This window comes from Manis javanica, chromosome 9 (assembly GCF_040802235.1).
Source record: "Manis javanica isolate MJ-LG chromosome 9, MJ_LKY, whole genome shotgun sequence".
NCBI classification, from domain to species: domain Eukaryota; kingdom Metazoa; phylum Chordata; class Mammalia; order Pholidota; family Manidae; genus Manis; species Manis javanica.
The window spans coordinates 41,714,678-41,740,325 of record NC_133164.1 but is presented as its reverse complement, the minus strand read 5'-3'; positions in this window follow the sequence as shown (position 1 = coordinate 41,740,325).

Below are 25,648 nucleotides of genomic sequence, written 5' to 3'. Positions count from 1 at the left end.
TGCCAAAATCCTTAACAAAATATTAGGAAACCAAATTCAACAGTACATTAAAGGATCATACATTATGATCAAGTGAGATTTATGCCAGTGAAATGAGGATGGTTCAATATCCACAAATCAATTAATGGGATACACCACATTAACAAAATGATAGAAAAAAATCATGTGATCATCTCAATAGATACAGAAAGTATTTGAGAAACTTCCACATACATTTATGATAACGTCTCAACAAAATGGTATAGAAGGAATGTACCTTAACATAATAAAGGCCATATATGACAAGCCCACAGATAATATCATACTTAACAGTGAAAAGCTGAAAACTTCTTCTCTAAGATCAGTAACAAGACAAGGATGTCCATATTCTCCAATTTTATTCAACATATTATTGGAAGTCCTAATCAGAACAATTAGGCAAGAAAAAGAAATATATGTCATCAAATCAATATGGAAGAAGTAAAATTGTCACTATTTGCAGACATAATTATTTTATATGTAGAAAGACCTAAAGACTCTTTCAAAAAAACTGTTCAAACTAATAAATGAACTCAATAAAGTTGCAGGGTACAAAAAATAAATATATGTCTGTTGCATTTCTAAATAAATTATCACAGAAATTAAGAAAACAATCCCATTTACAAATTGCATGTAAAGAAAAAAATAATTGGTATAAATTTAACCAAGGAAGTGAAAGACTTGTGTATGTAAAAATATAAGACAATGATGAAAGAAATTGGAAATAAACTAAAAAAATTGGAATATATGGAAAGATATTCCATTTTCATGGATAAGAAGAATTAATATTGTTAAAATATCCTTATTACCCAAAACATTGTATAGATTCAGAGTGATCCCTATCAAAATCCCAATGACATTTTTCACAGAAATAGAACAAACAATCCTAAAATTTGTAAGAAGCAACAAAAGACCCTGAATAGCCAAACAATCTTGATAAATAAAAACAAACATAGAGATATCACACTCTGATTTCAAACTCTGCTACAAAGTTATAGGAAGCAAAGTAGTCTGGAAATGGCATAAAACAGACACATAAATCAATGGAACACAATAAAGAATCTAAAATTAAACCCACATTTATATAGTCAATTAACCTATAACGAAGGTGGCAAGATTATACAATGGGGAAAGGACAGTCTCTTTAATAACTGGTGTTGAGAAAACTGGACAGCCACATGCAAATGAATGAAATTAGATTTCTCTCTTATACCAAATACAAAAGTTAACTCAAAATTAATTTGCCATTAAATGTAAGACTTAAAACCATAAAACACCCTGAAGAAAATTTAGGCACTAAGTTCCTTGACATTGGTCTGGATGATGATTTTTTTTGATCTGCCTCCCAAACCAAGGAAACAAAAGCAAAAATAAGCAAGTTGAGACTATCTGAAATGAAATAGCTTCAGAACAGTCAAGGAAACCCAACAAAATGAAAACCCAATCTAATGAATGGGTGGTAATACTTGTCAATTACTTATCTGATAAGGAGCTAATATCCAAAATATATAAGGAACTCTGAAACTCAATAGCAAGAAAGAAGCAATCTCATTTTTATAAAATGACAGAGAATCTAAATAGACTTTTTTCCAGTGAAGACATGCAAATGGCCAACTGACACATGAAAAGATGTTCAGCATCACTAATTATCAGGGAAATGAAATTCAAAACCACAATGAGCTGTCACCTCACACCTGTCAGAAAGTGTATCAAAAGGAAAGAAGTGACAGGTTTTGGCAAGGTTTTAGAGAACAAAAAGACCTCATGCACTCTTAGTGATAAATTAGTGCAGCCACTATGGAAAACGTTGTGGAGTTTCTCAAAAAATTAAAAATTGAAATATTAAACAACCCAGCAGTTCCATTTCTGGATATTTATACAAACAAAACAAAAACATGAATTCAGAATGATATATGCACCTCCATGTTCATTGCAGTATCATTTACAATAGCCAAAATATGAAAACAACCTAACTGTTCATTCATGAGTGACTTTTACGTAACTTTGTATGGTGAGAAATGGCTACTAGACTTACTGCGGTGATCATTAGAAGTGTACACAAGTATCAGATTATTACATTGTACACCTGGAGCTATATAAGTCAATTATACCTCAATTTTTAAAAAATGAAGTGTTAGTCAAATGCAGTTTTATATGCTAGAGAACAAATTTTAAATACTTATAAAAGGATGGAGAATAGAAAGGAGCAAGTTTAGAAGGGGGAGGGAATCTGTATCATATTTAGAAAATCAAAATAATCTGTGCTAATAATTGTTAGATTGAACAGGCTAAATAAATTTAAACTCAACAGGAGTTTAAACAAAATATAAAGCCACATACATATTCTAAGTGATCTCCTATATGTCCAGGGAAAGATGTGGCTTTAAAGATTATATTGTTTTCATTTAAAACACAAATGAATGAAATATAAATTTTGTTATAATTCTCTTTGGAGCTACCAAAGGAAAACAATGAAGCCAAATCAGTTCAAAACACTTCATAAACTTTCTCAGCTTATTTTTTGTGTGAAAAACATAAAAACAATTCAAATGAATGAAATTTATATTCCTAATATATTCTATTGAACATTCAAATGATGTTTCATAAAATAAAGGCATAAAAGCAAAACACAATTTTCAAATTATACATTCTTTGGGATTTACTTTTCATTGACAGAATCAAACTATAAATCAAAAACACAATTTAATAAATTATGGTAATGACAAATTAGTATTGTGACATTATGTACCTCATAGGCTGATAAAACTATGGTGAACCTATTCTAATTAAAATCCTTGTTTGTGCTTCTCTTTCTCCTTGACTTATTGCATGGACATTAATGGTTTTTTCTCTTTATTGGAGTATCAATATACAATCTAATACTAGTTTCAAATACACAATGCAGTGGTTCAACAGTTACCAATATTAAATCCTCATCCCTCTAGTGCAGTCACTATCTGTCAATATAGGAAGATATTGCAGAATCATTGCCTATATTTTCCATGCTGTACTACTATCTCTTTTATTATTATTGAGAATTTTTGTGTCCCTTAATACTCCTCACCCTTTCCACTCACCCACTCGAACTATTCCTCTGTAGTCACCCCTAGCCACTTCTCAGCGTCTGTTAGTCTACTACCGTTTTGTTCCTTCTATTTTACTTTGCTTTTATATTCCATAAATAAGTGAAATCATATGGTATTTGTCTTTCTTCACCTAACTAATTTTACTGAGCATAATACCCTCTAGATCCATCCATGTTGTTGCAAATGGCAGGATTTATTTTATTTTTAGGGCTGAATAATATTCCATGTTTATATGTACCACATTTCTTTATCCATTCATCTATTGATGGACACAGGTTGCTTCCATATCTTGGCTATTGTAAATAATGCAATGAAAAATGTAGGGGTGCATATATCTTTTGGAAATAGGGATTTTGTATTCTTAGGGTATATTCCTAGAAGTGGAATTACTGGTCAAGTGGTATTTCTATTTTTAGTTTTTTGAGGAAACTCTATATTACTTTCTACAATAGCTGCACCAGTTTATATTCCACCAGCAGTGTAGGAGGGTTCCCTTTTCTCCACATCCTCACCAACACTTGTTACTTCTTGTCTTTTGGATAGTGGCCATTCTGACTGGTGTGAGGTGATACCTCATTTGGTTTTGATTTGCATTTCCCTGATGGTTAGCAATGTGGAACATCTTCTCATGCACTTGTTCACCAGCTGTATTTCTTCTTTGGAAAAATATCTGTCCAGATCCTTCACCCACTTTTTAACTGGATTATTGGTGTTTTTATTTTTATTTTTTCAGTGTTAAGGCATATGAGTCCTTTATATATTTTGGATGTTAACTTCTTATCAGATAAATTGTTTACAAATATATTCTCCCATATAGTAGGATGCCTTTCTGTTCTGCTGAGGGTGTCCTTTGCTATACAGAAGCTTTTTAGTTTGATGTAGTCCCACTTGTTCATTTTTTATTTGGTTTCCCTTGCCCAGGAAGATGTATCCAGGAAAAAACTGGACATATTTATGTACAAGAGATTTTGGCTTATGTTTTCTTTCAAGAGTTTTATGGTTTTATGACTTACATTCAGATTTTTAATCCATTTCCAGTTTATTTTGGGGTGTGAAATTAGATAGTAATCCAGTGTCATTCTGCTGAATGTAGCTTACAGTTTTCCCTACACCACTTATTGAAAAGGCTATCTTTTCCTCATTGTATATTCATGGCTCCTTTATCATATATTAATTGGCCATATATGCATGGGTTTATATCTGGGCTCTCTGTTGTGTTCCATTGATCTTTGGGTCTGTTCTTGTACCAGTACCAAATTTTTTTGACTACTGTAGCTTTGTAATAGAGCTTGAAGTCAGGGAGCATAATCCCCTCCAGCTTTATTCTTCTTTCTCAGGATTGCTTTGGCTATTCAGGGTCTTTTGTACTACCATATAAATTTTAGAACTATTTGTTCCAGTTTTTTGAAGAATGCTGCTGGTCTTGTGATAGGGATTGCATTGAATCTGTAGATTGCTTTAGGAAGGATGCCCATTTTGAAAATATTAATTCTTCCTATCCATGAGCACAGGATGTATTTCCATTTATTGGTGATTTTAATTTCTCCCATGAATCCTTATAGTTGTGAGAGTACAGGTCTTTCACCTCTTTGTTTAGGCTTATTCCTAGGTATTTATTCTTTTGTAAATGGAATGGCTTTCCTGATTTCTCTTTCTGTTAATTCATTGTTAGTATATAGGAATGGAACAGGTTTCTGTGTATTAATTTTGTATCCTGCATCTCTGATGAATTCAGGTATTAGTTCTAATAGTTTTTTAGTGGAGCCTTTAGGGTTTTTAAGTATAATATCATGTCATCTGCAAATACTGGCAGTTTAACTTTTTCCTTACCAATTTGGATGCTTTTTATCTCCTTATCTTGTCTGATGGCCATGACTATGACCTCCAATACTAAAAGCTTTCGCCATTTGGTATGATGCTATCTTTGTGTTTGTCAAATTTATGGCCTTTATTGTCTTGAGGTATGCACTCTTTATACCCATTTTGTTGAGAATTTTTATCATGAATGGATGTTGAATTTTGTCAAATGCTTTTTCAGCATCTATTAAGATGATCATGTAGTTTTTATCCTTTTTGTTAATATTGTGTATGATATTGATTGACTTACAGATACCATCCTTCCCTGGAATAAATCCCACTTGGTCATGATGGATGATCTTTTTGATGTATGTATTTTTTAATTTGGTTTGCTAATATTTTATTTAATATTTTTGGATCTATGCTCATCAGGGATATTGGTCTTTAATTTTTTTTGGTGTATTTACTTGGTTTTGGTATTAGAGTAATGTTGGGCTCATCAAATGAGTTTGGAAGTATTCCCTCCTCTTCTACTTTTTGAGATACTTTCAGAAGGATGGGTATTAACTCTTCTTAAATGTTTGGTAAAATTCTCTGGCCCTGGGCTTTTGTTGTGAGGGTTTTTATTACTAGTTTAATTTCATTGCTAGTATTGGGTCTGTTCCAATTTTCTGTTTCTTCCTGGGTCAATCTTAGAAGATTGTATTTTTCTAGGAATTGGTCCATTTCTTCTAGGTTGTCCAGTTCATTGGCATACAGTTTTTCACAGTATTCTCTTATAATTCTTTGTATTTATGTTATATTAATTGTGACAATTCCTTCTTTGTTTCTGATTTTGTTTACTTATATACTCTTTTTTTCTTGGTAAGTCTGTCTAGGAATTTATTTATGGTTTTTATTTTCTCAAAGAACCATCTCTTCTTGGCTTCACTGAGTTTTTTCTATTTTTTTATTCTCTAATTTCTGCTCTCATCTTTATTATGTCTCACCTACTAACTTTGGGTATCATTTGTTCTTCTTTTTCTAGTTTTTTTAATTGTGAGTTAAGACTGTTTATTTGGGATTGCTCTTATTTCTTGAGGTAGGTCTGTGTTGTTAAGTACTTCCCTTTTAATACCACTTTTGCAGTGTCCCAGAAATTATGGGCTGTTGAATTTGTCTCTATATGTTGCTTGATTTCTGTTTTAATTTGTCCATTGATCCATTGATTATTTAGAAACATGTTGGTAATCTCCATGTCTTTGTAGGCTTTTTTGTTCTCCTTGGGTAATTTATTTCTAGTTTCTACCTTTGTTGTCTGAGAAGCTGCTTGATAACAATTTCAATCTTTCTGACTTTATTAAGGTTTTTTTTGACATTGTGTTTTACATCATCTGGCTTGGGGTACTGCTTAGGAAATGCAGACTTTTTTCTCTTTTTACTTTCTACAACCACTGGGCTTCCTGCACACTCTTTAAGTCATTGCAGTACTTCAAGAAGTGATTGATGGTAGCAGTCACTCTCCTTGACAAATTTTGATCCCTACTAGAAATTTGGCATCCATCATGTGACTGAAATATCCAGTTGTTTCTTGATTATTTACTATCCCAAATGCTATGTTCCACATTTCTATTTGGTCATTTTTGAAAGAATGCAATGATTTCTATTATGTTTTTGTATCAGCAAACTGAAAAGTAACCTTGTAGCAATAGCCATATTGTATCATATTTGTCCTAATTAAGAAGCATGCCATTCACTTCTCTGTAAAAATTATAGTAGGCAACACCACCATCCAACTAGAAAAAAATCTATTTTGTGCATCAAATCATAGTATATGTGAGTTTGAAGTGCTATATACATCAATTTATGCTATGATAAAGAATATAAAATACATTTTTTTGCTAATTTAATATATTCTCACATTTTTCCTTTTTCAGTATTTTTCTAATGCCATTTTCAAGGAGTTCAAAGTGCCAAATCAATGTAATTAAGAAGTTTGTTTTACTGTTTGTCAAATTTTAACACAAACACTGAAAAGAATGTAAAACCTTTTAAGTTAAGGGAAAGGTTCAAACTTAAGAAAAAGTTCAATGTTATTAATAGGTAATAAGAATAATTTTATTATTTACTTATTTACCTTTTTACTTTGCTTATTTTTTTCAGTTAGCTTTGACTATCTTGAAGAAGAAAATTTTTAGAAGAGATACCATAGGAGGTGTGAGATTCTTAGTCTGATGAAAAGAGAGCATTTATTTTAAATATGAGAAATGACAAATAATTCACAAGGAGAGAATAACCAACTTAAATAAAACAAGGCACATATAACTATTTTATAAGATATTACTTTGAAGATATTCTTTATTTTCGCTCATGAATTGAGTTCTTAATATTTGATGTTTGAGTACTTCTCAAAGTTTATCACACATAAGAATATTTTGTGTGACTTGTTAAAGCAGATTCCTGGGAGTAGCCCCAGAGATTTTGATGTAGTTGTTATGGGATGTGGCCATAGAATTTCCATCTTTAAAAAGTTCCTAGATTTTTAAGTTTCTTCCAGGAAGTGGATCATACTTTGAATAGTATGGCTTTAGGATTCAAATATTAGAAATACATAAGCAATCGGGTATTTGTACATATGGGACTGAGCTAGGTGAGAACACACATGGCAGTCTTTCTACTTTGAACCATTCTTATCAGTGAGTACTAGCATGTTGATAATGGGTGAGGCCAACTGTGCCCAGCTCTCCTCTGAGTACAAATTAGTTATTTTATTAAATAAATTATTTTTCCTGTGTGCAAAAACTTTTGAGATTTCCTGTTTATTAGTTTCTTCTTCTAACTTGCCCATTAATATTATAGAATTGCTCTTCAAGTATGTGTGATAGACCCACATTCTTTAGTAACAGACATTTTGTCTGTACTAAGCATCCTGGCATCCCATGGGCTTAATTGTCTGTCACCTAGTAAGTTTTCAAAATACATTTGTAGAAATAAAAGTAAAACTTGAAATATAATACACAAGTTAGTTGGTCCTTATCTAAACCCCTCTTTCATTTTCTATAATATCTTATAAACTTTTGTAATCCAACTTACTAATGGCAGTTATGACACTGAATTTGTCACTTGTTCCTCCCACTAGAATGTTTTCTTTGAAAATAAGCTATACTTTCTTCCTACCTCTAGGTTCTCAGAACTTCACAAGTTGATTGACATATTGTGTGACCATGCTTGATAAATGTTTAAAGCATATATTGAGTGACCTATTTCATTTATCTTGAAAGGTTCAAGTGTATTGCCCCTTTCAAATTTCATCATTTTCTATTCAATTTCTGTTCTCAGCTCACATTGTCAATTCAGACTCTGCTTCCTTCAGGAATCCCTCTACTAATCTCCAAGCTATGTGAGGTTTTGCCATTCTGTCCACAACAGCATTCTATTCTGTGTCTGAGCACTTATGTATATGTCATTATATATTTATTTTGTAACATTTGATTTTTAAAAATCTCTTCTACCATCTTAAATGTAAAAACTGTACCTATTATGGCTTATTATTTTATTACATAGTATAATTTTTTAATAAAAATTAGTTGAAGCTTTGCATTAAATTGCTAAAAGCAGCTAATAATGTTAGAGTAATTATTCAAATGAGTAAGAATGAATTAGTTAAACAATAATAGGTTTATTTTCCAATAATATCATATATTATTGTGCTTTTCTTGGACTTTGTCCCTAATTATTTATTTGCACCTAATTCATAGGTCAATGTGTTATTTGATTTAGAATTTCTAATAGCTTTCTGGTGAAAAGAGTTTTGAGATGCCAATGATAAAAGATTTATTGAAATTTTCATCCAAATAGTCCAAACTATAGAATAACAGGTAATTGAGGAAATCTTCCAAGTCAAACAAAAATGAGTATAAGCAATTACATTTTACAGCTGAAATAAGCTCAGTATAATTATATCATAGATTATCCAGGAAATCAATGACTATAACTTTATCAAAGAACCATCATCAGCAGGACAAACTGGGCAATGTAGATGTATAATGTGGATAAAATCGAGTGTTTGCCCTAAAGGTACTCACAATGTTGTCAAGGACTTAAAAAAGAAATATAAAAAGGAATTTCAGGATACAGTGCAGAAATCATTTTAAATGGAGTCACCAAATAAAGATTTCTAGAAAAATTTTATTTAAAATGATTGTTGAATTAGTATTTATAATGTTGATAAAACAAAAAAATATTACAGACAAATAAGTATATACATAGATAATGAGAGAAAGGCAAAGATAAAGAGAATGAGAATGAAGTAAGACTTGGCTGTGAGAAATACATGCAGGAATTTCAAGTAGTTCATTTTAGTTGTGTAGCAGGCAAGGGGGAAGTAGAAGATTATAGGATAGAAAGATAAGTAGGAGTGAATGATGAAGGGGTCTGGAATGACATTAAAGCTATTTTTCTAGCACTAGTTCTAGAAAATAACAGACCCTGTATGGAAGTTGAGCCAACCAAAGTTCTTTGAGTGGTGTATTTGTTGAAATGTAAGCTTATACATTTTGTGAAATAATCATAGGTGTTAAGTCTTAATATCAAGTGTTAGTTTACAAAGTGAGTATAATTTTTGAGCCTAGTGACATTTAATTTCAAGTATAGAAGTATTACTTAATATTATTTAATAGATGTTTTAGATGTTGTTCCATGAATTACATTCAACCATTAGAGAGTATCTAACAGTATAATTATTATTCTAGTTCACTAGAAATGTTAGTTTATTTTTAATTTTTAGTTGAAATAGAAGGGCTTGAAACATACTACTTACAAAAAAAGATGCTTTTTTTTTCAAATTTATATTAGAACTGCAAAACAGCATTACTGACCTAAATGACAAAATAAATGTTTAAAAATTACCTGTGTGGAAGTATGTTATCATTTTGACAGTCTCTTACCAGTTAAATGTTACTTTAATGGGTACTTTATTTAGCAGCAAAGTGACTCAAAGAACAGCAAGCTGTATAACTTTGATAAGACTTAATGTGACAAGAATATATATGATTTTAAATGAATTAAACCTTGGGCTCCTCAAAACTCTTTCATGATTAACTGAAAAAAAATAAGGAAACAATACTTTCAATTTTAAAACTGATAGTTTTGCTCTCTGCTGTCAAAACCTTTTTAAGGAATAGTGTAATGATGTTATCCTGCAGCAAAGATAACAATTCTGATGAAATTCTTAAAAACAAACCTATCTCTATTATTGTAAAGGAAACTTGCAAAATTAAAATGACAAATTATACTCCAATGCAGACAGAACTACATTATACTACCTAAACAATTAAAAATTCAAAAAAATTACAGAACTTTGTCAATATAGATAAGAGTTATTAGTAAACATTTAGGGAAAGTTTACAGATGGAAAAGGATATAGATGAACCACACTGATTGAAAATCAAGTATGTTCTCTACTCTTTACAGTAGAAGCTCTTTTGGAAAATTTTGAATGACAGTGTTTTAAGGAGTTTACACACAAGTCCCCTGTGTTTGATCTTCCTGCATTTTGTATGTCTCAGGGTGACATATTATTATTTTAGAAAATATTGTGAAAATGTAAAATGATAAAAACAGATATATCCATAAACCAGGAAATAGGAACCTTTATATACTATTAAAATTAAATAAATAAAATCAGGTAAGATACAAACTTATTATTGTTACTCTTTTTTCTTATTTTTCTTATTTCCTCATCATTAGAAAAGAGTTTACTTTATTTATTTCAAACTTTAAGGGGACAGAATATCTTCCTCTTTACTAAGCTGAATAATATATAAATGACATAAACCTATTTCCATTTGGTTTTCTAATTTAATATTCAATTTTTCTTAATTTAAGCAAACCTTTTCTTTTCTGTGTTGATATAACTGCTGTAGCAGTTGACTTGTTTTGAGAATTCAAAAAGTGTGTTTTTTAAAATGTTCATGCATTACGTTTTTTATGTGAATTTAAAATTAAACAATGTTTCACACACAAGATGAGGTAAAATAACTCAAATTTAAATTTAGATGATTTAAATGCTGAAAACAACGAAATGGATTTGTTTACTGCATGATATCATAAGAGCTTCTCTGGAGTTCCTTTTGACTTCCTCTGAGGTCAAATAATACTGATGTTGCCATGCAGTGATTTGTCCTTCACATGGTATATTGGTTAATATTTTCTGTGTAAAAGGCCACCCCTAAAACTTAGTGTCTTAAAAGAAAAGCCATGTATTTAATTCATGAATCTTAGGTCAGAAATTTAGGCTGTTGCGCTATCTGGGCTGGGCAATGCTGATCCCTGTGGGGCTCAGTCCGGCGTTTTCTGGGGCTGGCAGATTTGTGACAGCCTTGTCTGCGATGGTTGGGACAAGCTGGGCCTCTTCTACGTGTCTCTTATCCTTCTCTAGGCTGTTGTTTGTTGACATGGTGGTCTTAGGGATCTACTGAGAAAGTAAATGTGGAAGGCCTTTCGGACCTGGGACCAGAATAGCCCTAATACAATTTTCGCATCCAACTGCCCAAGCAAGTCACAAGCCAATTCCGACCAAAGTTTAGAGAAATGAACTCTATTTGCCTTCAGAGTATATTGTCCATTGTTTTAGCCTACCACACATGCAGGAGATGTTGGAATGATTATTATACATGACATTTTTAACATTATAGTCCAAGATCTCATTGTCTTTCCTCAAAGAAAGCCTGCAGAGTTACAACAATGGAAAAGTACCTGGCTTAAAACAGGGACTTATTTTTAATGTTTTATTCATTGAAATAAAATAAATAAGAAACCTATACTCAGACGGCAAGTCCATTTATTGTGACACAGAACATAACGATTGTAGGAAAAAAACAAGAGGTTCCCCAGTAAACATTCTGTTATGTCCATTGTGCACACATTCATATTTCCCATTGTTAATCAAGATCAGTCACCTCATTCAACATATTAACCACATATTTGGCTGTTTCATCTGTGACATAAAAAGCCCCAAATGGCCAAAAGGAAAACTCAGATTTCTGATGAACAAAAAAATTGTTAATCCGAATAATGTGAACTTTTCTCCCTGGGTACCAAGGCTTATAAAATGCAGAGGACCGAGTCATAGGGACAGGAAGCCGTATTTTCAGTTCCATGAGGTGGAAACTGTGCAGCACCACCCCTGCTCTCCTCCCATTTCCTGAATTCAGGTGCAATGGCTGTAGTCGAAACGGCATCAGTACAGTGTACTGTGTATCGGCACAGACACCACCCTGCAGCACAGCACCCACGCTCTTCCGGTGCTGTCTCCCATCCGCAACATAAACTGAATCTTCATGAACTGGAGAAATATGGTTTCTAGTCAGGTACTTCTGACAGTGAGGAAGGTTAAAATCAATGCATTCTATAATCTTCAGCTTGTTGAGTAAGTTTTTTTGCATTACTATCAGAAGATTTTCCATTTTCGGAAGCAATGCTGGATAGGACAAGATGATGATGAATAAAGCTTTCAGCAAGTTTCCAGATTATGGTTCCAGCAGAAACATGAATGGCAAGGAAGGCAAATCAATATTCTATTCTCGTAAGATAAACCACTTCCACTTCCATAACATCATGAGACCAATGTAATCAGCCTGCCACCAGCATATTTACTTGGGGTCTTATAGTTCGTCATTATTATAGGCAAGCACAACGCTCAGGAGCAATAGTAGCCAAGACAGTGTTGGTGAGAAAAAGTTCCTCTTTTTATGTATGCATAACTTACACTTCCCTTCTGTACCTTCTTTGTTCATAGATCTGTCATGTGAATATTGTGGTGCCTGGGGAAATAAGTCAACTGACATCACCACATAAGATATCTTAGTCATAGTCACTGAACAGTGTTCAGGTCTTTCTCAGCATTTATATGGGACACAGTCTCATTTACAAGTTATTTTAAGAAATTTACTCATGTAACTTTCTCCAAAATTAATTATTTTCAATACTCTACTCTAGTTCCTTATTTTCTAATCTCACTACTATAAATTCCTGACCAGCTCATAATAGGTTACAAATAAGCCCAGACCTATACTTAGAGCCATTGCTCTTTCCAGGCAAATGTAATCATTGACACACTGTTTCATTTTATTAAAAAAACTTGCTCCCTTCCCTTTGGGGCCTTCACTAAGTGGGGTGTAATATGAAAATATTTCAATTATGTAATGCTATTTATAAATTAGACTTTTATTTTTCCTCCTGAGCCAGTTAGTATTAGGAAAAATATCATCAATTTATAGTTATAAACTGAGGTAAAGATGGTGGTGTAACAAGAGGGATAACAAGAGGAACTGATAAGAGTAATTGAACATTTCTTCATGTAGCTTTCATATACCTGTACGATATCTTCTGGGTCAGGACACTTAACTTGAAGATGGAATGATGCTGCCTACATTCATTCTTGGCTTGGTGGATCAAATAGCACATAGTTCATGATGGAGAGTTAGGTCATGGAGTCGATTATTATTCCATGTTCTTGTTTTTAATCTCAATGAGAACTAAATAGTAAACCAGAGCTCTTGGTTTAAAGAAGAGAACTTGTTGAGGCGAACATTACTTTGCCCCAAAACCAACTTTTGTATGTTTCCTGTCAGAACTTGTCAATGGCACATACTTTGTGCACCACCGGATTCTCTGAGTGGAAGCCAGAGGGCCACCTTCTGTTGTCCCAGTTCAAACCTAGCCGCATTATGGTCAGTACGATTCATTGATTAGAGTTATGCACTGCTTCCAAATTTAAGAAGTCAAGCATTGTGCTACTTTCTTTGTGTAGGTGATTCAAATGAAGCAATTTGCCTTTCCCTGAGGAGGATAGATCCTAACATACTACAGAGTACAAGACCCTGAGTAACTTTATTGAAACAGTGACTCCTCATTTTTTGTAGAATTTATTGCTCAGAGTCAGGTACCACCATTGTTTCCCCAGTGTGCTACTTCCAGGTCACCACAACCTAGCATAATGTCCCAAAGTACAGGATGTGAATGATGATCTATGGTATGATGAGATAATTTAACACTCTGTGGTGTAAGTAAGTCACTAATCCAGAAAGATGTTGGGTCCTGAGGCAAAATGTGACAGGTGGCCTGGTATCCTTGTTGGTGCTATTTATTGGGCTTAACAAATCCAAGTCAACTGCTACATAAGATGCCAGGATGGTAATTCTTTTTTTAGTTTCTTTTTCACAAACCACATCTGTAAGAACCACTCTAATTGATTACAGTAATTCAGATAATTTAAGTGGTAATAGATTAAAAGTTCATCCTTGCTTCTTTCATGTCTTTGGTGAAGTTTCTTTTGGTTGATCATGTTGGTAGGCAAGATGGGTTAGATTCTTATGTGTGTCAGCGAGCTCAGAGGAGGCCTCTACCAGTGGCTTTATGTACCCATTCCAACTGTAGATTCAGAAACTGGGAGAATAACCATGAGTTGTGTTTATAGAGCTACTGGATTCACTAAAAGATTGAAATTAGCCAGATTCAGTTTGTCCAAGCTACCAATATTTGTTGCAATCATTAATTACTAAAACATTTGCTGTTTCCCTTTCCTTAGTACAGTTATCCTGGCTATAAGTATCAGGTACATGGTACTTTTTACAACTCCCTTCAGGGGATTCCAGGTAGGGGATTTATAATATAAATTTTTGCCAGAAATGTAAAGTCATTTTTCAAGGATACTTCCCCATCATTTAAGGATTTCCAGGTCTGAGATCTGACAAATCTGGGAAATTAAGTCAGGGCCATAAATCTTTGTGACGGCTCAAGTTTTGGTTGTTAATCTTGTTTGTCTTGTTTTCTTTTGAATTTTTTGTTGTTGACAAAAACAGTGGTGAGGAGGTTTTCCGTTATTCTAATATGGATGATATATCCATTATTTTTATCCTAGGATACCATGATCAGAGCATCAGTATTGTATTTACCTGTTCCACCATTGGTATAATATTGTTCTACCTGTTCTACAAATGGTAAAATGTTGTTCTACCAATCTGATGATTACTGACTCTGGTGTTTATTGCGACAACCACATCAATGTCCCTGGTGGTTGTGTGCTGTTACATTATCCTAGTACTCTGGGATCTCATCATTCCCACTGAAATCAGGGAGTCCATTCCAATGGAAATAGAGTTCTTTCATTACTAGCTTGTAGGAAATAATACTATCATTTTTTTCAATGATACTAATACTTCCCTCACCAATACATACTTCATTATTGCAGTAGAAAGGATATGTTTTGTACTCTCTTGTGGAACATATTTAGGGTTGGGCACAGTGCATTGGACATGATAACCAATAATAACCATTCTATCAAACTGATTTTTAAAATTCTTTTTACATCAAAAGGTTTCTAAACCTTATTTATTCCATATTGCTATTTAATCTGGGTTTCAATTAACCAATAAAGTATCTAATCCGGATAATTTTTAGAAATGCAGGTTAGAACACTACAGTTAGAATTTCTAAAAGATTCACTTTTATTGATTATTATTGCATAGTCATTCAGCATCGAACATGAAGGAGAACATCATTGCAAATGAGGGGAAATACCATTGCAAAATATCAATTTCACATAAAGGTCATTGTGAGGGTTAAATAACTGTCTAATAAATGGTAATATTATAAAAGCTATCTATTATTAAATAAAGGTGAGAATCAGAATGAAATGATGGTAGTTCAATTGAAATTTTCAAAATGTTTGCCAGGAGGCTACCAAGTATTTAACTAGAATGAATTGAAACTTGGGATGTGGTTTTTTAAAATTATGTAATAGTTAAAACTTTCCTGTTTATACCATGCATATGCCTTTATTTTCAGTCATAAGTGGTAACTTAAGTGTTTCTGAAACTGAATTAAAAAAATATGTACTGAAACAGTACATGTACACAGGCAATCAAAACACAGCTTACCCTTTAGCTTGAATTACTGCACCCAAAGCAGTTCCAGCTAACTATTGTTTATGAGAAGATGATATATTACTTTAAGTTTTCCTGACAGTCTTTATGTATATTTCTTTTACCCAGGACAGTTGCAGTTTAATAGTGCATTAAAAGACCATGTGCTATGCCATTTGTCATATGCTATATTTGTATCATCCATACTATTTCCTGCTTGGGTCCTAATTAATCTAGCAAACACCTCATTACCTTGTTAAAAAACTGACTCTGTTTTAAGGTTAATTATTTAACTATTACAACATCAACACATTAAGTACACATATATGTTTGTCTTAATATCCAGAAAAGTCACAGAGTAATGAGGAAACTTTCTTTATAATATCACTTTGGTCATGTTTAATTTTTAGCCTTCTTTATAGGTTTGACTCTGCCTTAAACTACATAATATTTACTTTTTTAAAAATAGTAATAACTAGTAACTGAAAGATAGTATGTAGCACTTAAAGAAAGGGCAGCCTATGTAAAAATATAATTATGTAAACTTTATATTTTAATGTTACATCATGACAGACAGATTATTCTGCAACCAGCAGCTCATTGTAAAGCATGCACCCTCCTGTTCACAGGAGGTCTTCCTAAATTTTTCATCCTTCCTGACAATTTTATAGACTCAGGATATGAACTTTCAGGATACAAAATACCAGGAAGATAAAACCTCAGAATATTCCTAAGTGTGTACTGCAAAGCTAGGTATATTGAAAATCATTTTCCCAAGCATACTCTCACCAAATTCTACAGAGAAAACAAACAAACAAATAAAACGGGAGGTATGACATAAATCAATGTTTCTAACCTTCAATTTAGAATTGGTCAACAAATTGAGTCCCCATTTTAAGAAAGCAAAACACGGAGGAGGCACTGATGAAGCCCAGTTATTTACATTTTAAAAAATCTAAAGGAGTTCCTTGGGTAAATTTTGAGAAAAATAGTTCTAAATATCTATGCTATTCATTTTTGTTTTTCTTCTAGATCTCTATTATATCAAATAAATGGAAATATATTTTTCAATGTTCTCTAAAGCATATCTAATTTTTGTTTAAGAATTGAATTAAAAAATGCTATTTTACTGCCTCCAGTTAAATTTCTTACTACCATTTGGAAGTAAAATAGCATTCTTTTTAAAATCAAGTAGATTTCTTAAAATAGCAGATCAAGAATGAATCATTCATTTGTCCTATGTGCAAAAATGACAGTTTGGATACACACAAATGTACCACAATAAATAGGGCTGAAAAGAAAGCCACAGAACAGTCAAAAGCTGAATGATTGAATATGTGGTTCTCAGTCATAAGGGACTTAGAAATATGCTGTCATTTGGATAATAATTGGTTTCCTATACATTAAGGATGAACACCTGAAATGTTAGCAGCTCATCAATTACCATGTGGTGGTGTCCTGTGATGAGGTTTCTTATCAGACTTCAATTTCAAGCCATAATAGAATTTCATAAAAGCACTTCTACTGGCATTTAATTTAGACTTTCAATAAATGCTGTATTTCAGGAAGAAAAAAAGAAGCATGCTTCTAAAGACAATATTTTAGAGACCATATTGGTCCTGAAACAAAGTCCTTTGCTAGTACAACTATCTAGGATGGAGAAAAATATAAAGCTTGTCATTCTCAGTGAAGAGGAAAGTTAGCTCAATAAAATTGGCCAAGTCTTGCTATATAAAAAAGTTTTACTTGGTATGCTGGAGTCTTTGTAATCTACTTTATGAATGCATAACACAAATATTTAATAAATGCTCATTTTGTGTATAGGAATCTTGCAAAAGACTGAAGTAACAAGCATAATTAAGCCATTACTCCATTACTGCCTCTGGAAATTTATTAGTTTGAAGGGTTATTTTTACTGAAAATGAGTGAACAATGATGGGTTTTCAAAGGTATAAATAAGAAATAAAAAATAACACTAAATAAATACTTTAATATATTAAATAATAAATTAAAATACTGAATAAAAGTAAAATAATGAAAATTAATTCATAAACATATCATACAAAGGTATCATATTGAGCTTTAAAAAAGGAGAATAGAGAAAATGATCAAACGTAAGAGGAATTTTTCTAAAAATGTGAATATATACATTATGCTCAAAATAAAACATTAATGTATATGGTAACAAGAGTAAATAAAGGGAAAAATTCTTCCTACCTGTAAATTAGACAAGAGTCATTTAAAAAATGTCATCTTAAAAAAAATACAGTTAGCCTGTAAGGAGGTAAATACACAAAAAGTTCAGAAAATGTGTTTCATAAATAGGCAGCATTAAGAAATGAAATAAAAATTAATGATATTAAAATTAAGTGCATAGGTTAAAATGATTATTTGAATAAGTCAGAATGCATGATTATTATATTAGTTATTTTTGTAAAATGGATGACCGTGACAATTTCTTTGGAACATGTTTGAGAATTACTCATAGTTTTTTGGGGAGGTGCAGCATGTAATTGAAAATCATATGCAAAAAAATTATGGGCTGCATTTATTATGTAGAAAAGCTAACTGAAACTTGTAGTAATAAATTGTAGAAATGAGTTAATGATTTGGATGTGACAACAGGAACAGGACAATATCTCTTCCCAGCCTCATCCATCACTGGAGACAAGATAGAAAATAGTCTTAGTGAAAAAGTCAAGAGTTTGTAGTAGTTAAAGGTTAAAAGAGAGAGGAGAGAGTATAACCAGTAAAGATTTCAAGATTTGGAGGACGATTCATTATTTGAGCAGTGACAGTGGTGAAATTGGCTCAAGTTGCCAGACACCTGGGGTGGTTACAAAGTAAGGGGTACCCATGTTGAGGATTTTGTCTTGTTACTTGATTCTTTATTTTCAAAGATGGTTGTAGGCTACATAGAATGCTGGTAACAAGGAACAGGAAAGCTAGTATAACAAAGAGATAAGAAGGAACCAGGAAAAGCAAAGCACACACCTAATGCTACTAAAAATGAGTGTAATTTGTCTTTTTCCAGAAATGTTGATTGCCTGAGTGTTTAAGAGAACATGTGCATTTATTGGGATTTGTCAGTAAATATGGCTTGATACATACAGCATTAAAGGAAGAAAATAATGTAGGTGATACTGCCATTGGAGATAGAAGTGAGAGCTAACTGAAGAAAAGAAGGTTAATTATGAAGCTGGGGATGCAGAAAAGCAAGTGATACAAAAAGAAAAAAGGTGGGCTGGTGTCAGCAGTGGTTTGCATTGTGATGTAGGGTGTAGGTAACATGTGGGAACTGGAGGTGGTGATAACTGTGTTGGTGATGGAACATACTGGCTTATAATGAAGAATCTGTCTTGTTTAGCATTCTAAGGGTTTATAAAAAAATATAAGACCTAATTAGAACACTCAGAAGATAATGAAAAAAATGCAACATATCCAGTATGCCATTCAGAGGAAGTAAATGAATTGGCTACAAAGTTAATGTACTAGATTGTTGGGAAAGTGTTGAACAAAGCATACCTTTACACATCACAATGCATCCTTGGTCACATTCCTCTCATTTTCTATCCATTCTCTAAGTTCTCCTCTGTCACTCAAATTGAAATAGATGAAGTGGTATAGTCTTGGTTTTACCCTCAACATATCAAACTATACTTGATCTACCAAGCAATGTAAACTTTTTCTAATACATCTTATCCAGTAATTTTCTCTCAGGGATAACAGGTCTTCAAGAGTTTCAACATATTTTCTGACAGTGAGTTCTAAAAATTATTTACCCATGATTTAATAGTGGTGATCATTTCACAGTATATACCAATATCAAATCATTATATTATACACCTAAAACTAATATAAGTCAATTATATATCAATAAAAAAAGTCACTTAGAAAATCACTGTAGTATCGAATACAATTTGATTGCTTATGAAACTGGAAAAATCAAATTCCTTTTCATTCACTTTTTCCCAATTGTTTCAGTAGTATATTAATGTTTATTTGAAATGCATCTTATTTGTTTCAAGTGAAAAAACTTTGTCATAATTTTATCTTTTTTTATAGTTCCACTTCATGTTTAGTTTTTCAGTTGCCTTTTAAATTATTTACTATGGCTAGAAATTACTTATTCAAGCAATTTTTAAATACAAGTCTCCATTCAATGTGATAAAATTCAAACACTCTGTATGTGGAGAGGTCTAAAGTTTCACTTCTTAGTTTGTATTATTTTATACTATTAATGTATTCTTTCTTGGCTTAAACTACTAACTACTAGTGATTAGGAAACTATGGAATGACTAGGTTTTTTTTAAGACTTTCATTTTTTATGGTAGTTTTATGCTAATAAAATTGAGAGGAAGGTGCAGAGATTTCTCATATACTTGTCCCTACACATGCATAGCCTCCCCTACTATCAATATAATTCACCAAAATGATAAATTATTTTTCACTCAGGAGTAACCTACATTGACACATCATAGCCACCTAAGGTCCATAGTTTATCTTAGGGTTCACTCTTCATGTTACATATTCTATGGATTTGAACAAAAGTTTAATGACATATATCCATCATTAAAATATTGTATAGAGTATTTTCACTGCCCTAAAAATTCTGTGTTCACCCTATTCATCTCTCCCCATTCCTACCCCTGGCGGCAACTGCTGATCATTTTATTGTCTCTATAGTTTTGCTTTTTCCAGAATGTAATGTAGTTGTAATCATAGTATGTAGCCTTTTCAGATTGGATTCTTTCACTTAGTAATATGCATTTAAGGTTCCCCCAGGTCTCTTCATAACTTGGGAGCTCATTTCTTATTGCTGTGCCTCCTTGATGCCTGCTCAACTTGTCTAAAATCCTGTATCTGTGAGTGACTAATTGGGTGAGTCTCAAGACCCCTGTGCTTCCCTGGGCAACTGTTCTGGGACTGGCTGGGGCTGTTCCTCTAGCCACCAGGCCAACACCACCACAGAAAAAGCAAGTGAAAAATGAACACCACCCTCCTTTCCTGGCTTCTGAGCAACTTCTTCCAAACCTTGTACCCATGTCCAAACTCAATGCTGCATGATCCTGAGAAAGTCACTTCACTTCTCTGTGCCTCAATGTCCTTGTCTGAAAAATGCATATATGTCTCACTGGAGGTTTTAAGCCCCGGGCAAGTTCACTTTGTATTTGGTGAGACTGAATAACAATGGAATGCTGGGGATAAAAGTGTTTATACCAAGCTTTATTCTCGTGGTGGCAGGTCGAGTGCTAGAAACACTGGGTAGAGCTCTTTCTATAGTAATACAGTTATGGCTCATTGCCAACAGATGTGCAAAGATGTGCCTGTGAGCATTGCATGTGCACAATGGGCAAGTAGATTAGGGTCAGGTGAGGATCCTGGTCATGGTAACTTTCATTTTCCCTACACATGTGGAAACAAACCCAACCCACCCCCCTGGAGGGGTGTCTTGGGATTAGTGAGATGTGAGGCTAATGTGGAAGTCTTCACTTACCCCCACCTGCTCATCTCTCTCCCAGTTTGCAGCCCCCTCCCAAGGGCTAGCCCTGAGAGGATCCACCTGTTTGCCCTCCTTTGTCTGCCTAAGCATCCTCTATACAGCCCACAGTACCCACTTTGCTTGCACCCTGTAAGAATGCCCTGTTATAAGATCCTTGCTCATTCCAAACCCTTCCCTCCAGCCCCCTTCAATGCCCCACCTCTCACTTCTCTGTTTCACTATATGGCAAAACTCCTCATTCACTGCTCTTCCTCTCCTAGCCTGTTGTGATCCTAGACAATATTGCTCCCCCGCCTAATATGCCCCCAGTCAAGAGCTCCAATGGCCTCCAGTGCCTGCATGGGGCTCTCAGGATCCCTCACTCTCCTAGTTTCTTTCTGATACACAGCCAATCCTAGAATGTGGCATATTTTAGGATCCTGAAATCATTCTGCCTGTTGGAAATTCACATTATATAGGTAAGCTTCCCTGTGAATTTTCAGAAGTATGTTGGGAGAAGGAGTCTAAAAAAGACAGAAATTCCCACTTTTCAAACACATGGAAGTCAGAGGCACCACAATTTGAGGGCTTCTATTAGAAAATATTGCTGACTGTCTTTGGGATTACTCCTTGGGGAAACCCTGGGCATTTAGCTTACATATATGGCTGTTAGTAGCTTGCCTCAAATAATTCATAGACAAGAGGTCTAGGTGAATGGCTGGCTACAGGTAGGTTTTGAATATTAATTTCAGTTAGTTTTATTTAGCTTTTCTAATAAAATAAATATATTTAGTCTGATTTTCTTTATCTCCACTGGCATTCACTAATCAAAATAGTCATCATCTGAAATACGCAACCTACACATATTCCACTTCCATTTTTTTCCTGCCCCAAGCTATTCTATACTTTTAGAATCTACTTATAGTTAATGTGGCTGTTTAAAACCATACATCTGATCAGTCTGTGAGTCTAATTACTATACATCTATGTCTCTTCACCCTCATATTACAAATGGGAAAATTTTGCCTTGAAAGGCAAAAATTAAAGGTCAGAGCTGCCTGATGTTATAGTGCAAGATGTTTATCCAAATGCTTCCATGTTCAATTTATTCCCACTGTAAAGATATTATAAACTTCAATTATAATATTTTGAAATATTGTATAAATCTTGAAACATGGGACTATTAGTATATTTTCACCACTAGATTTTTCTATGTAAATTAAAATATACATTTTGAGAAGTACTTTGCAAGACATGATCTGTCAGATCACTTAAAAAAGACAATTTGAACATTTTCCCTGTATTTTTTTTAATGTATTGAAACTGTGTAATTTAAAGTACATGTGTCTCAATTAAGTCAGTCTTCATAAAGCTTTTAAGGTTATTTACAGTGGGGGGATTTACAATTGTGTTCTCGAAAGAAAAGATTTTTATTTTGATTTTTTATAAAATCTAATTTTATGTATTTAGCTAAAAATTACATTTTTTAAGAAATAGAATATTGACTACCAGCAATAAATATTTTAAACTAATAGCAGAATAAATTCATTAGAAGAATTTGCTAGATTTTTTTTCTCATTGAAAATGTCATTTGCTTTATAATCCAGGGAAAGGAATCTAATTCCTATTGTTAGATAAGAATTAGCTTTGCATTAAGTTGGAAGGAACTTAGTTATCTGGTATATGCAAGCATAATTATAAATACGGTTTTCCATTTTTAATTAGGTATAATTTATATGCAGTAAAATTTACACTTTTTAGTTTCATATATTCAGTCATGTGACTTCCACCAATATCAAGATGTGGAACAGATCTAATACTTTAATAATCCTTCCATGTTCCTTTGTAGACAGTGCTTCCCTTGGTATAACCATTGATTTGTTTTCTGCCCCTCTAGTTTTGTGCTTATAAAAAAGCCAAATAAATTTAATCACCACAGTATGAAGCCTCCAATTTGAGATTCATGCATATCATTGCATGTATTATTAGTCTACTCATTTGTATTCCTGAGTTGTATTCTGCTGTATGGATGTAACACATTTTGTTTATTGGTTCCACAGTTAAAGCACATTTGTTCTGTTTTCAATTTTTGTTAATTGCAAACAAAACTGTTATATATTTGCATCTAGATTATTGGGTGAGTAGTGTGTGTTTTTTATTTCATATAGATAAATATATAGGAGTAGGATGGATTGGTCATAGGGCTAAGTGTGCTTTTAACATTATAAAAAGTTGATAAAATGTTTTCTAAAATGACTATATCATTTTACATTCAAAGGAAAAATGTGACTTCCAGTAGCTTCATATTTATGGCAGTACTTTGTAAATATTTTAGGCATTTAATAAGCATGTAGTGATGTGTCATTATGGTTTTGTTTGTTTTCCCAAATGTTTTTCTCCAATGACTTGATGTTGAGCATTTTCTTTTGCACTTATTTTTCACCCATATTTTGTTTTGAAGAAGTGCTTATTCAAACATTTTATTTAGTTTGGGGAATATTTGCTTTTCTTATTGAATTTTGAGAGTTCTTCGTATTTGTGGATACAATTATGTGAATTTAATACATTTTCTCACAGCCTGAAATTTGTCTTTCACTCCCTTAATAGTATATATTTTGTCAAAAAGTCTAATATTTTGATTATGATTAAATCCAACTTATCAATGTTTTGTTTTATGAGTTGTGCTTTCCTGGTTGTATCTAAGAAATCTTTGTCTAATATAAGATCACAAAGATTTCTCTATATGTGTTCTATTAAGGGGGTTTTTGTTTGTTGTTTGTTTTAGATTTCAGTTAGGTCTATGATACATTTTAAGTTTTTATTTGAGTAGGAGGTATGAGTGAGCTTCATTTTTAGTCAATGTATGTCCAGTAGTTTCAGCACTGTTTCTGAAAAGACCATCCTTTCTCTGAAGAGTTGTCTTTAAACCTGTGTTGAAAATTAATTGAATTTTTAAATAATTTTTTCCAGACCCTCGTTTTCCTATCACTGATATCTATGTCCATGATTTCTCCAATTCCACACTCTCTGACTACTATTATCATTATAAAAGTCTGGAGAGTAGGTAGTATGAATAAGCTTATTTTTTTTCAAAATTATTTTCATTATTATAGTTTCTTTTCGTTTTGGTATATGTTTTATAATCAAAATTTACATACATTTAGAATTTTTATTTCTATCTAGAAAAGCTTGCTGAGAGTTTAATTGGAATCACATTAAATATAGCTGTTTAGGGAGAACTGACATCTTAATTTATTGAGTTTCAATTAATATTTCAACAGAAAGATTTTTATGTAAATATGTTAGGTTTTGGTGCTATTGTAAGTCACATTTTTAATCTATTTTAATTTACAATTTTTAAAAATTTCTTTAGGGATATAATTAATTTTTATATGTTGATAGTCTGACTTTATTAAACTCACTTGATTCTAGTCAATTTTTTTGGTAGAATTTTTATAGATTCTTTTGAGGTTTTATGGACACTGAAGAAAACAGTTTTTATTAAGTTAACTTTGAACAAAAACAGTTTTATTTCTTGTCCTATTGACATACCTTTTACTTAGTCTTTGTGAATTATTAAACAAACTGGGACTTCCACTGTGGTGCTAAATAGGAGTGGTGAGCAAACACATTCACCATGCTCTTGGGGTAGGGGTTATATGTATTCTTTCATCAGTAGATGCATGGTAGCTGAAGGTTTATTGTAGATCCCTTTGTCATGTTGAGAAATTTCACTTCCATATCTAATTTGCACATTTTTTGTGATAAATGGATGTGAATTTTGTTAAAGAAATGTTTCTTCATCTTTTGAAATCATATGATTTGGTATCTTTAATGTGTTAATGAAGTGAATCACCTTAATTTTTGAATATTAAACCAACTTTGCTTGTTGAAGATGACACTTGGTCATGTTATCTTAGTTAAATATATCGCTGGTTTCTATTTTTTAGTGTTTTAATGTGAATTTTTGTATTTATTTTTATGAAGGATGTTGGTCTGTAACTTCCATTTTTTATAATGTCTTGATTGAGTTTTGGTGTCAGGTTAATACTGGTCTCTTAAAATGTGTTTTTTCTGTATTCAGGAAGAGTTTCTATAAAATTGATACCATGTTCTCCTTAAATGTTTAATATAATGTTCCATTGAAGCCCTCTGGGCCTGTAGTTTTCTATGTGGTAAGATTTTTAACTGGGAATAAAATTTCTTTACTAAATATAGGAATATTCAGGGTGTCTGCTTCTGCTTCAGTGAGACTTGACAATTGGTTTTTGTCAAAGATTTTTGTATTTCATCTAAATTTTCAAAATAAGGAGCATAGTTTTTTTGTGATGCTATTTAATTATATTTTTTGTATCCATAGG